Source organism: Ambystoma mexicanum, chromosome 12, assembly GCF_040938575.1.
Source record: "Ambystoma mexicanum isolate Mex_15411 chromosome 12, UKY_AmexF1_1, whole genome shotgun sequence".
NCBI lineage: Eukaryota > Metazoa > Chordata > Amphibia > Caudata > Ambystomatidae > Ambystoma > Ambystoma mexicanum.
Window position 1 is genome coordinate 582,905,569 of NC_090936.1, and position 12,619 is coordinate 582,918,187.

At 45.8% G+C, this 12,619-nt stretch overlaps 1 long non-coding RNA gene across 1 annotated transcript; it reads right to left on the reverse strand.

Moving 5' to 3' along the window:
* Positions 1–2,746: 2,746 nt before the first annotated feature.
* On the reverse strand, positions 2,747–4,878 carry LOC138513023 (uncharacterized). Its single transcript, XR_011281653.1, has 3 exons — positions 4,668–4,878; positions 3,131–3,283; positions 2,747–2,824 (listed from the first exon to the last, which is right to left on the reverse strand). It is a non-coding gene; the product is annotated as an uncharacterized lncRNA (long non-coding RNA).
* Positions 4,879–12,619: the final 7,741 nt, after the last annotated feature.

The following is a 12,619-nucleotide window of genomic DNA, read 5'->3' on the forward strand; positions in this document are numbered from 1 at the left end:
ACCTGCACGACCACCGAACTCACAATTTTCTTACTTTCCATGTCCTGAAAGTGGTAGGTGCAGTACTTGGCTGAAAATCCTGGACTGTCGCATTGTCCATCACCGGCTAGCCTGAAGCGTTTGCCCGCGAATGTACTTTCCATTGACATTTTTTCCATTCTCCAAGCTTCGCTGATGGCTGGAAATAGATAATCGGTTTGGTATTTGTAGAACTGACTTTTCGCAATGAAATGGATTCCCACAAACTGAAAGAAATACTGTAACTTTTTAAAACTTGAACCACTAAAAAGTGCGGCCGCTGCACAAAGTAGATTGCCTGCTGGCAGTTGCCCCAGCATGGGTTGTGCAGACCATGCGAACGGATGATATTGTGTACAGGTGGCATGTATTTTAAGGTTAGTGCCTCGAATTGCACGAGTCACATTAATCAATGGCTCCCCACATACTTCCCCACCAACCCAATGCCCACATTTCATCATCATAATAATATCCATCAAACAGCTATCGAATACAATGAATTTGGCCTCTTTCCTTATACTGTCACTCTGCATCCCAGCTGGTTCGGCCTGTAACGTTGAGGACATGTCACTCGCATGAAAGGTACAATCTCTGATATCGTCTTCCGCTATGCTGAGTGATATTGATGGTGTTTCATTGTCGTCCACTTCATTCTCTTCCATTGCAACATCTGTTCCTTGTCCGGAGATGGGAGAAAAAAACAATGTCTTCAACTTTCGCGTGCTCTTATTTTTTGCGGGTGTGGATTCTGTGAATTGATCTACGACTGCATCCAAACTACCAGGAGGACATTCACTATCAATGGCTGGTGGTGGTATAGCTCCGTTGTCAATCACTTCATATTCTTCCCATTGGCACGATGCATCTCCAGTCTCAAGTCCCTGCCAAAAGGTTTGACAAGCAACATCTCTCGTTCGCTTCACTGTCTGTGTAGATCTAGTTCTTACACCCACTCGCAACTAGAGGACAGATTAGAAAAGGGATGTTCAGTTTAAACACAACTTACAGTATTGAACTATTGACAGTGAAAGACAACATAATATAGTGAACAGGACACTAACCTTCTTTTGCTTTCTTTTCTTTGAAACTTTCTTTCCTCGAACTTCAACATCTGGACGCTGTTGCTCCGACTCGTGTGTGCATGTCTCCACTTCCTCTCGCGCTGCAACGACTATACTTTCATGATAAGCACATCCATCACTCACTGAGGCTCCATCGACTCGCTGAAACATAGAACTTTCATTAGTATGTATAATAATATTGAAAACACAAAATGTACTTGGGGACCAATACCCATACGTACATCTCAATAGCAAAACACGAATGAACGCATTGTGTAGAACATTCAAACGACAATAGTTCACGCATTGTTGATCTAGTTAGATTGAACTGTCAAGATCCATACCTCGGGCTCCGCATAGACTTCCATTGATGATATTATTGAAGATGACGCTTCAGCAACTCCCTGAAACACAGTAATTGCATTAGTATGGTTTTCTATTTTGTTTAAAAGAACATAAACTTTCTGCAGGCGTCAACGGCTCATCTAAATAGACCTGCACAAATGATCAGTTGTCTAAAATAAATAATGGATATCTAAATATGATTCGATTTGCTCCATCGTTGGAAGTGTCACCACCCAGAGATCTGCATCAACTACTAGGGGTGATGTTCTTGTTGAAGAAGCTCCGTCAGCTCCCTGAAACATAGTACTTGCGTTAATAAAGAAGGAAGTATAGCGGATGTAATCACGTCATTTGATCTCGCATGATTGATCTGTCAGTATCCATACCTCGAAATGCATAAGAACATCAAGGGACGCTGTAACTGCGGTGCACACTTCTGCAAGCTGTTGCGCCGACCCGTAACTGCATGCTCCCCCTTCCTCTTGGACTAATGCTCCATCGACTCCCTGAAACATAGGACTTTCATTAGTAATGAACACAATATTGAAAAAAGAAGACACATAGGAGGGCGACGACAGAAGGACATACCAATGGCTAAAAACGAAAGAAACATTGTGTGTAACAATCACGCTACAAGAATGCAAGATCTGATGATCTCCATCGATGGAACTGTCCGGAAACGTACCTCGAGCATCTGAGTGACATCTACGGTTGTCGTCAATGCGTTGGACTCCTCAGCATCTCCCTGAAAGACAGTACTTGCATTATTTTGGATAACAATAATTATAACTGAAAACAAAGACTAGAGGACGAGTACTGTGGTGTACCATTAGGTAAAATAATTACACGATCAATTAAAACTATTGATTTACATGCCTAAAACAAGTCAGTGTCAGAATAGCTAAGTAAGATTACCCGATAGGCGCTTGAAGTGGCTGATGACTGCAATAACGACACGGATGGAGAATCTTCAGCCTTCATATTGAGTGGATACATAAATGGGGAAATTATTGTTAGCTAATGCTACACACTACCGCAATGCCGAGAGATAAATACGTAAACTTGACTCACCAGTGGAGGGATGTGGACGAATAGAGTGGGAATAGCGGTTGAGAGCAATTTTCGCCTCGCTCGCGGTGTTTTCGTCCTTATTAGCAATGATGTGGAGTACATGTCTGGGCTAAAGTGCCTGCTGCAGATGCGGTATCGATCACCCCTCTTGTCCGCAAAGACTTCTAGGACTCTACTTTCTATCTCAGAGGCTGGATATCCGCAATATCGGACCCATTCTCTTATCTGATCTATTGTCTTAGGGAAAACATGCATTATAGTACCTTCAGATTTGTTATGGGTCTTCGAAGGGCAACCGCCAATGGAACAGGCAGGCATTATGGAAAGTTCTGAAAAGTAAAGATCAACAATTCTCTATGAATACCAATGTGTTAAAACATTAAATGACACATAAAAGGTTCAATGCAAGGTCCGTTTTGGTTCTTGGAACTATACATGTTATTCACATGCGGATAAGTATTTCAATAACTTTCAAAAAATAGAAAAAGTAATTTGACTAAACTCAGAACATGTGACTAGTTCCTTGCATGTACTGTCGTGAACGAAAAGAAAACATGGATGCAATTTGATGACTACTAGCAAATAGATATAAATTAAAAAATTGGACGCAAAATGATTATGGTACATGGACTTACCTTGACGAACAAACAGTTAGATGCAGGGATCAGAGTAGTTTCTTGTCGTAGAACAGGGAGCAGTTCACAGGTTGCAAACTGACGAGTTTGCTCAAAGTGGTCACGGAAGTTCACAGAGACGAAGAGCAGATAACCAGCACCTTCACGGGTTGACTAGCAAAGCGCAAAGAAGTTCTCATTAGAAATATGAAGTGGGTTATAAAGAATTCGAAACAGGGGTGTGTTTGTGAATGAATGACGTGTATATGTCGTGGCATTATGCGGTCTGCAGGGGGCCGTCCAGCGTGAGGGGGGATGCTTGGCAGGAGACACGGGGTCTGGAGGTAGACATGGGAACAACAACCCATGATCTATAGACCACTTTGAAGTGTACATGGTCTTTGGCACCTCTTGGCCTTTATCGCTCCCTGACAGCTCCACTTGCCAGCACAAGTACCCCGGTGCGAACTGCCTTTGATAGGGCGGGGGGGTGGATCGGGGCGGTGGTCGTGCAGACAAGACACAGGAAGACTCGTGAATGGAGACACACTTATGTGGATTGCAGGGGGCCGTCCAGCGTGAGGGGGGATGTTTGGCAGGAGACACGGGGTCTGGAGGTAGACATGGGAACGACAACCCATGCTCTATAGACCACTTTGAAGTGTACATGGTCTTTGGCACCTCTTGGCCTTTATCGCTCCCTGACAGCTCCACTTGCCAGCACAAGTACCCCGGTGCGAACTGCCTTTGATAGGGCGGGGGGTGGATCGGGGCGGTGGTCGTGCAGACAAGACACAGGAAGACTCGTGAATGGAGACACACTTATGTGGATTGCAGGGGGCCGTCCAGCGTGAGGGGGGATGCTTGGCAGGAGACACGGGGTCTGGAGGTAGACATGGGAACAACAACCCATGCTCTATAGACCACTTTGAAGTGTACATGGTCTTTGGCACCTCTTGGCCTTTATCGCTCCCTGACAGCTCCACTTGCCAGCACAAGTACCCCGGTGCGAACTGCCTTTGATAGGGCGGGGGGTGGATCGGGGCGGTGGTCGTGCAGACAAGACACAGGAAGACTCGTGAATGGAGACACACTTATGTGGATTGCAGGGGGCCGTCCAGCGTGAGGGGGGATGCTTGGCAGGAGACACGGGGTCTGGAGGTAGACATGGGAACAACAACCCATGCTCTATAGACCACTTTGAAGTGTACATGGTCTTTGGCACCTCTTGGCCTTTATCGCTCCCTGACAGCTCCACTTGCCAGCACAAGTACCCCGGTGCGAACTGCCTTTGATAGGGCGGGGGGTGGATCGGGGCGGTGGTCGTGCAGACAAGACCCGTTTGCCGCAGGGCCTCACCAAGGAGAGGCCATCTAACTGAATGTAAGAGGATGGCTGCAGGATCTACTACATGGAATGCAGGGGGGTGAGTTTATAAATACCTCACCCTCCCAGGAGAATATACACTAGATTCATTTAAAAAATCAAAACAACCATTGTTAAAATATATGTTGGGCTTTATTTTAGATTTTAATTAAACATAAATAATAAACATTACACATTGTAAAGTTGAGGTTGCAGCACATCGAGGGAAAATCCGCGGTATTGTCCACTGTCACTGGGGAAATGTTGTCTAATGGCAAGTACCGCACAGGCAGGTATTACTCTCCGAACGCGGTGTCCGAGCCTCCCGTGAAGCCACCAAGTGAAGCAACGATAGGCCACCAGCCTGTACCACCTGTGAAAAAAAAAGATGCAAACTGTATTAAACTGACCAAACTTTCTTATCAATGTCGATTCAGGTAACACATGTCATTTTTCTTAGAAAAAAATTATATCTAGAAAATGCACTATATGGAACAAATTTACATGCGTTCGAATGATATGTAAATGTAATTTTATATGTGGGAGACGACCATGAAATAGTGGTGGCATCACTGACATCACAAACAGAGTATACTTACTCGTTACTCGGATTACGCGGACGAACAGTGCCGCGAAGTTCGTGCATAAGCACCATCATCATCCTCAACACGGTCCGTGAGAGGCAGGCTTCCCTGAACTCTGGCAGCTCGGTGATGCATTGCGGACTTTGCTCGCCTTCCTGCAGACTTTGCTCGCTTTCCGAAATGTAGGCCAAGCACCCGGAATTTTCACGGCAGCAGCAGTTCTCCTCCTCAGTTGGCATTAGCTCGCACCGATTGCACGTGCACCAGGTGGAGACGCCGTCCATGCGACATGGTCCAGGCTCTTCATCCGTTGACTGGTCCTCCCAACTGCCGTCCGAATCCCCATCGTTTTCGCGTGCTTGACTTTCCAGTAGTTCTTCCTCGGTGTACTCGGGCTCGTACATATACGGCATTATTGTGGCCATTGTGCGGTAAAGATAGTAAAATAATTTACAGAGATGGTACAGGTGTTCACACGGGCTACAAGCGGCGAAGGTAGCTGACCAGAGCACTGAAACGAGTCACAGAATACTCAAAGTAACACAGAGAGAGGAATGGAATCGAAAATCTGCTGCTGTGTGTTGTGAAACGGTCTGTTTATACTTATTGGGGAAAGAGGCGTCCTGCCATTTCCATGGCAACACGTCAATAGCTGAGGCGCAGCGATTGTTGACACGAGACGTGCTTGAAATGGGCAGTACGCGTCTGCTGATGTCAGGCTCAGGGGCGGGGGATTTGATTTAGTGCCGCAAAGGCAGGTGAGCCAGGTCGATGGGGCGGAATGATAGGATTATCACAAAATGGAGGCTGATTTCGAGTGCGATAATGGGCGAAAAGTCGGGTAAGGTCCATAGGAAAGTTTCCTACGATCTACCGATTTATGCTTACAAACACATGGCCGACCCGTAGGGACAATAAAAAAAAAGTCCCGGAACTATCCTTTAACTGTTATTTGTTACACGAAAGAAAAAGGCATTATTAACACATATACAAACTAACTCAAGTTTAACAAACACTTGTATGCAAATAAGAAAATGTCAATAAAATGTGTTACAAAAAAAAATGAACCGTCTGTAATACCCGACAAACCGAGAAAGGCTCTTAGATCGCATTTGGTTTTGGGTATGAGCGTCTCATGTACTGCTCTAACGTTCTCAGTTTGGGGTTGTAGAAGTCCATTTCTGACAAAGAAAAACAAAAAAGTAACCACAAATTAGGCCAAATGGCATTTATTTGGTTTGGCAGTAAGACCAGCTGTCACGACCCTTGAGCCAAAACCCCACTGCCATGCCAACATGCCAGGTAGGGCCAGGGCTCAGGGTTCAATTGGGGGCCTCAGGGGCTTTGCACTATCTTCCTGGACTCTCCTGGAGTCAGTCCTGGCGCCTTTGGCGCCAGGCTCATGTTCAGAATAGAAAACCTCCTTGAAGGGATGACTTTTTCTTTGGGTGCTTGTAGCCAACGTGGAGGCACCCACACAGTCTAGTTCCTAAGAACCAGACTGTGCGATGCAGTGTTTTCGGGTGTGGTAGCCCAGACTACTTTACCTGGACTACTTTACAGAGGGCTATATAAACTACACCCAAGTTACAGAACGTGCTTTGCGTTATTCTGCAGCCAGCAGCATAATGCTCATCATGTCCAGTGACCTGATACTGGTTATCCTTGAACAACGGACCTGCAGAGGAGACAAAGAATATCATTATTAGTCTCTACTTACCAGCAAATTCCATCCCGCCTCTGTTTGTCATTCGTCCATCCTTCTGCTGCTCGCGGTTATCCATCCAGTCATCAGCAGCAACGTTAAAACAAGTCAAGTACAGCGCTAGCCGCAGTCATCACGAGAACCTCACCTGGTTGGGCATTTCTCGGCCAGCATCAATCCGGAACACCTCGCACGCCAGAAAAGACCATCGCGACCTGAAAAGGAAGAAAGAGTACAGGTTAGCAAATAAAAGACAAAACAGCGCTGCACTTCGCATATTACGTACCAAAATTGTGATACGCTCTTGCGTCCTCCATTCCGGCAAGAGCCCGATCCCAGCTGCGCACTCCCGAACCTCCGCTCACCTAAGGGGGAATAAGAAAAGACATTAATCACAAGAAAGAAAGGCAAGGACATACAGGGCCATTTTAACCACTTTGGGGGCCAGTGGCACGGACACCTCTGGGGCCCCCTCCAACAGACCAAAGGAATTAAAGGATATAGAATATCTAGTGCGCCGCACCCCGTGTCACGATAACAACCCATAGATTGATATGCTGCCTCGCAGAGATCAAAATAAGCATGGCAAACCTCCTTTCAGATACCTTACCCTCTTCATTCTTGTTGTAATCAGAGTGATAAACCAGTAGCATTTGAAGGGCAAAATTACGATTCTTCATCAAGGGTACTTGAGTCAAGCATAGGCACAGCACACATTTCATCAATAGCCGCCACGTGGAAGGTATACTGGACATAGTATAACTGCAGGACACAGATTTTATAACAAACATACCCATAATCCAAAATAGTCAAACGACTCAGATTAGCTGCCTCAGAGACAGCAAAAGTGCTCAAGCATGGATACAGGCGACCAATGGGAAGCAAGAACAAAAAACCACACATACCAAAGCATAGAGAGTGTATGACGATCTGAAGATACAGGGAAGGGGTCTGTATCCAGACAGACTGAGATTAAAAGTGAGACATGGTTTTTAAGCAGTGTTGCCATTTGAGAGTAAAGAAACATGTGGCTGTGGTGTGTACTATATCAATGCTCACTATCATTATAAAGGAAGCAACACTATATATAGCAAGTGAAACCATGAGCAAGTCTTTTTTAAAGATCAGCCCCTGAGAACGAAATCACTCTGAAGGGCTGACAATTTTGAAAGGTTTTGGGACTTGCAATTCTGACAGGTGAGGAAATACAAGATTATATGAGATACCCAGGATCACACATTGATTAAGAGGTGAAGCTGGGATTCGTACCGACTCTGCAATTTCTGCTATTTATCCATTTCTTTTCTAGTTTTTACCCTGAACTAAAATAATCCCATTTGACAGAACTGACTTGGAAAATATGAACAATATATGAACAATTAAAAAAGCAAAATGTTATAGAAACATATTATGCAAAATGGGAATGATTTTTGATTCATTGTCTCCATCATCAAGGAAAGTATATAAATATCAGCATACTAATGGATGTGATCTTAAAAGATTTCAGATAGGTTTCTCTTTTGTATTTTAAAGCTTTAAATACACCCCAAACACAGTCTTGCGCAATGGTGTTTATAAACGTGCTGAAAAACCTTTCAATTGTACAAAAAAGCAAACCGTTTTGTTGTCACATAAGTTGGCCTTAAAATATGATTGTAAGAAGCCTGCAATATTTGGTCTGCATTCTTCTGTCTAGAACTCCTTCCACTCAAATGGCCTACATGATAGGAAAGATCAGGTAATTGGCCAAACAATGCCACCAGTATGTGAGAAGCAAACCTTTTCTTAGAAGGCAGTACGGTACTGTCAGTGATATAAGATTTATCCAGGATCACTGTATCATCTGCTGGCAAAGCCAGGATCCAAGCATGAACGCTTTGGTTCCACAGTCTGGAATTTTGATACCAAAACACCACTAACACATTATTGTCATCATTGGAGGTGCCTGTCTAGGTTTTACAACCACCCATCTAAACAAACCAATTTCTAGATCTTCACCATACTTACGCTATGTTAGTTTCTATAGCAACCGCTATCTGGTGTAGGTACATTGGTGATGATAACACCTGGAGTGCTATAAAACAAAGTACATATGTATGAAGGCTTAACAACTTCATACATTCGAAATGCTGAGTCGGCCTTGTTGGAATTTGGTATTGTAATCTTGTATATGAACGCATATCTCTGCAATGAGTGCTTAACACACTGAGCTATCCTCTGAACCATCGGGGCACTCACATTTATTAATATGTTTTCCAACTTTGGCTATTGCATATGATCAATATAATCCCCACGGAAAGGTGAGAAGGCTACAGGTGTTGTGCCACGCAAACTATGTATACTACATTGAACATAGCATTACAGGAAGAAAAGATAAGAGCAAAAGGTGCTTGTCAACAACAGACAGAATATAGGTTTAGCCTTAGCAGCACACCATAGAAAATCCTGATGTGTGATACTTAATTTTGTTGACTTAGGGAAACTGACTATTTTTTAAATACTTCTCCTTCATGGGGGCCCCTGCAAGGTGGGGGCCCGGGGCAAGTGCCCCTTTTGCCCTCCCATGAAGACGTCTCTGAGGACATATAAAGACTGCTGCAATCAGACTTACCTTCCTTAAAAGACACTTGAATGGGCTTGCACCAGTGAAGTTAACTTGGTCGCTCAAGCACACAGAAAACTATGCACCCCTGCAAAGAGGGCAGGACGGAGAGCACGTCAGACATTACAACAAGGTGAGGAGAGGGCCATCGGGTCAAACCCAGGGCAGGTGGGAGGAGTCTGAATCTGATCCTAAATCCAGTTCTCCTGTGCTTTCAGGCCCGACCTCCATCGAAGGCACCATCTGGGATCAGGAAGGTGTCCAGGGCGAATCCGGCAACCAGGGCTGAGTGGCGTCCCCGTGGATACCAGGTGAGCGTAACACCAGCTTTCCGCAGAGCTCTAGTAACCTCATAGAGATTCCTTAAGTGTTCTTCCCAAGTAAACTCTTTTGAGCACTTTGAAGTAGTGCGGAAGGAGAGACACAGGGCGAAGGTTAGCCCGTAGGTTCGGGTCAGCCCCTTGCTTTTTTAGGAGAGGGATGACCATGGCTGTTATGAAAACCGAGGGAAAGCAAGCAGAGTCGAAGGACAGGTTGAAGAGTTCAGCGAGGTGAGAGGCCACTATAGGGGCAATAGGCTTGACTAGCTGAGAAGGAAGAGAATCTGATGGGGCACAAGAGGGGTTAGCCTTCATCCATAGAGATAGCACTTTGTCATTATTAGTGTGACTAAAGTGGGAGATTAAGGCAGTGGATGATGGTAGAGTAGGCAGTGTGTACAATGTAAGAGGAGGGAGTGTGAGGAAGGTCAGGAGAAAGTTACTAATTTGGGTAATTTTTGCAGCAAAGTGTTCAGCTAGGTCATTAGCTGTGAGAGTGGAGTTGATAGTCATAGACTTAGGAGGAGTGATGAGTGAGTTTAGTGTGCCTTGTAGCCAGGGAGGATCGCTGGAGTGAGAGTCAATGAGAGTTAGATAGAATTTTAGTTTAGCTCTATCGAGAAGGGACGTGAGAGAGTTCAGGGCAGAGAGGTAGAGTTGCAGGTCCTCATGCGGGTGTGTGCACCTCCATTTGCGCAGCAGCCGACGCATGTCTGTGTGGAGAGAGCGGGTGACCCATGGTTGAGGATGCTGAGACTTAGGGGTGAAAGTAACCTGTGGGAACTGAGAGGAGAATGAGTCATATAGTAGGGATTGGAAGCTGGAAAAGGCAGTGTTGGTGGAAGAGGTATCGGGTGTGAAGGAGGAGAGTTAGAACTGTAGGTCGGAGAGAATTGGGGAATGGCAGAAGGTTTACATTTCCTTTTAGTAATAAGTGAAGCAAGTGGTGAGGAACGATCAGAGGGTGGCAAGGAGATGATGGTGGAACCAATTGAGTGATCAGATATGGATGGTGTGACAGTAAAGAGAGAGGTGGAGATGAATAAGAGATCCAAAGAGTTACCCCCTGTGTGGGTAGGTAGGTTACAGATAGAGTGGAGAGTTTGGTTACTAAGAACAGATGAATTTCAGATTTCTGAGAATTGGTTGGAGAGGGAAGGTTAAAGTTGGCTAAGAGAATGAGGTGATGTTTACTGGAAAGAGAATCAAGGAGTAGCTCAATCGTCATCAAATAATGGTCCAGTGGGACCAGGAGGGCGATAGATGGAGATGATGTGAACAGATTGAGGCAGAGCAATAGTAGAGATGGTGAATTCTAAAGAGGTAGGAGAGGATGTGGCAATGTAGATTTGTGAAGAATTGAGGCGGGAAGAGAGTAGGTGTCCAATGCCTCCACCTCTTCCAGTCAGTCGAGGAGAGTGAACAAATTATAATTTAGAATAGTGTAGAGCTGCCAGAGTGGCTGGGGCAGATGGAGAAATCCAGGTTTCAGTGATAGCAAGAAGGTCTAGTGGAGGAGAGCTGGAGTGAAAGTAGTCAATGAATAAGAAAGTTTTGTTACTTTCAGACTGAGCATTCCAGATTGCAATGTTCGGTTGATGAGTTAAGGAGAGAAGAGAAGTTGGGTCCCAGAGGAAGAGAGGCGAGGTGGATAGGTGTTAGAGGAGGCATGGTTAGCTCGTTGGCTTTGTTTGTTGGAAGGAAGTGGACGAGAAATAGAGTAGTGGGAGTTTCGAGTTGCTTGTTTTATAATAGGCTTAGGAAAGGAGGAAGTTGCTGCGTGATTGGAGAAAGTGTAGGGAGAGGTGAGTAAGAGGAGCAGGAATGAATGCATTATAGGTGAGTGGCACAGGTTGGAGATACAGCACAGTAGTTAGGAAGCTTCAGGTACTTACAGGTGCAACAGAGAGAAAGGAAAACGCAAAGGCTCATAGGCCAAGAGGCATAGAGGCTGGTCAAGGGCTCGTCTTTGTAATGGGTCACCCCTCCTGGGAGCATGGTATCTACCAGGAGCTTGTGGCAGTAGCCATGTGACAAGTCTCAATAAAACGTAATGAGCGGATTCCGGCTCTTCAGACTAGAGAGAGTAACTGAAACCATGGTGTGCCGTGTTGTTATTCAGCAGCACCATGCTGGTGCTGCGTAGTCGGCTGAGGCGCCTGCCCTGCCAGGCCCTCCAACGTGACAGTGCCCCTGCCGGGCAACGCTGTCACACATGGCTGTCCGCCACATCCATGGAGCCCCTGCTGGGCAACTCCATCCCTGGAAGCTGGTGCCCCTGCTGGGCAACGCCGGCGTTATCCACTTGAAGAGGCCTGGGAGCCCCCAGGTCATGCATGAGCCTGTGTACCCACGGGCTGACTAGGTGCCCCCAGCCCCGAGCTGTCTGCTGGGTGTCCCCAGCCTGGATGTTGTGTCGGGTGCCCCCGACATATGCAGGGTGATCCCTGCCTGAAATCCTCCTGTGTGACCCCAGCACATGGTCTGCTGGGTGCCCCCAGCATGTCGGCTGGGTGCCCCCAGCCCTGGTGCATCCGGCCTGGCTGCACCCAACCGACATGCAAGGACATAACCGTCTTCACCCTTCACCCTACTTATGAGTTAAAGAGCCAGACTTTAATGATTTCCTGAGGTCAGATGTTCTATTGTGCGCAAAACAATGTGTTTTTTCATTTTGTATTGTTTATTTCTACTACTTGTAGTGTTGCATTTTTTAAAACCTCTTAACTTTTCATGCTCAGGATAACAATAACAAATTAGCCCACTATTTGCAATAATAGAAAGGCTGACCTCAGTAACCTTTTCTCTGTCTTGAAATCTCTCTCATTCAAGTCATTAGCAAAATATATCTTTGTCAGCTTGAACTCCGCCCCCCTCCTGCCCCTCCACCTCCCCCCTTCCCTGTACATGCCCTGTCCTTCCTCACATTCCCCT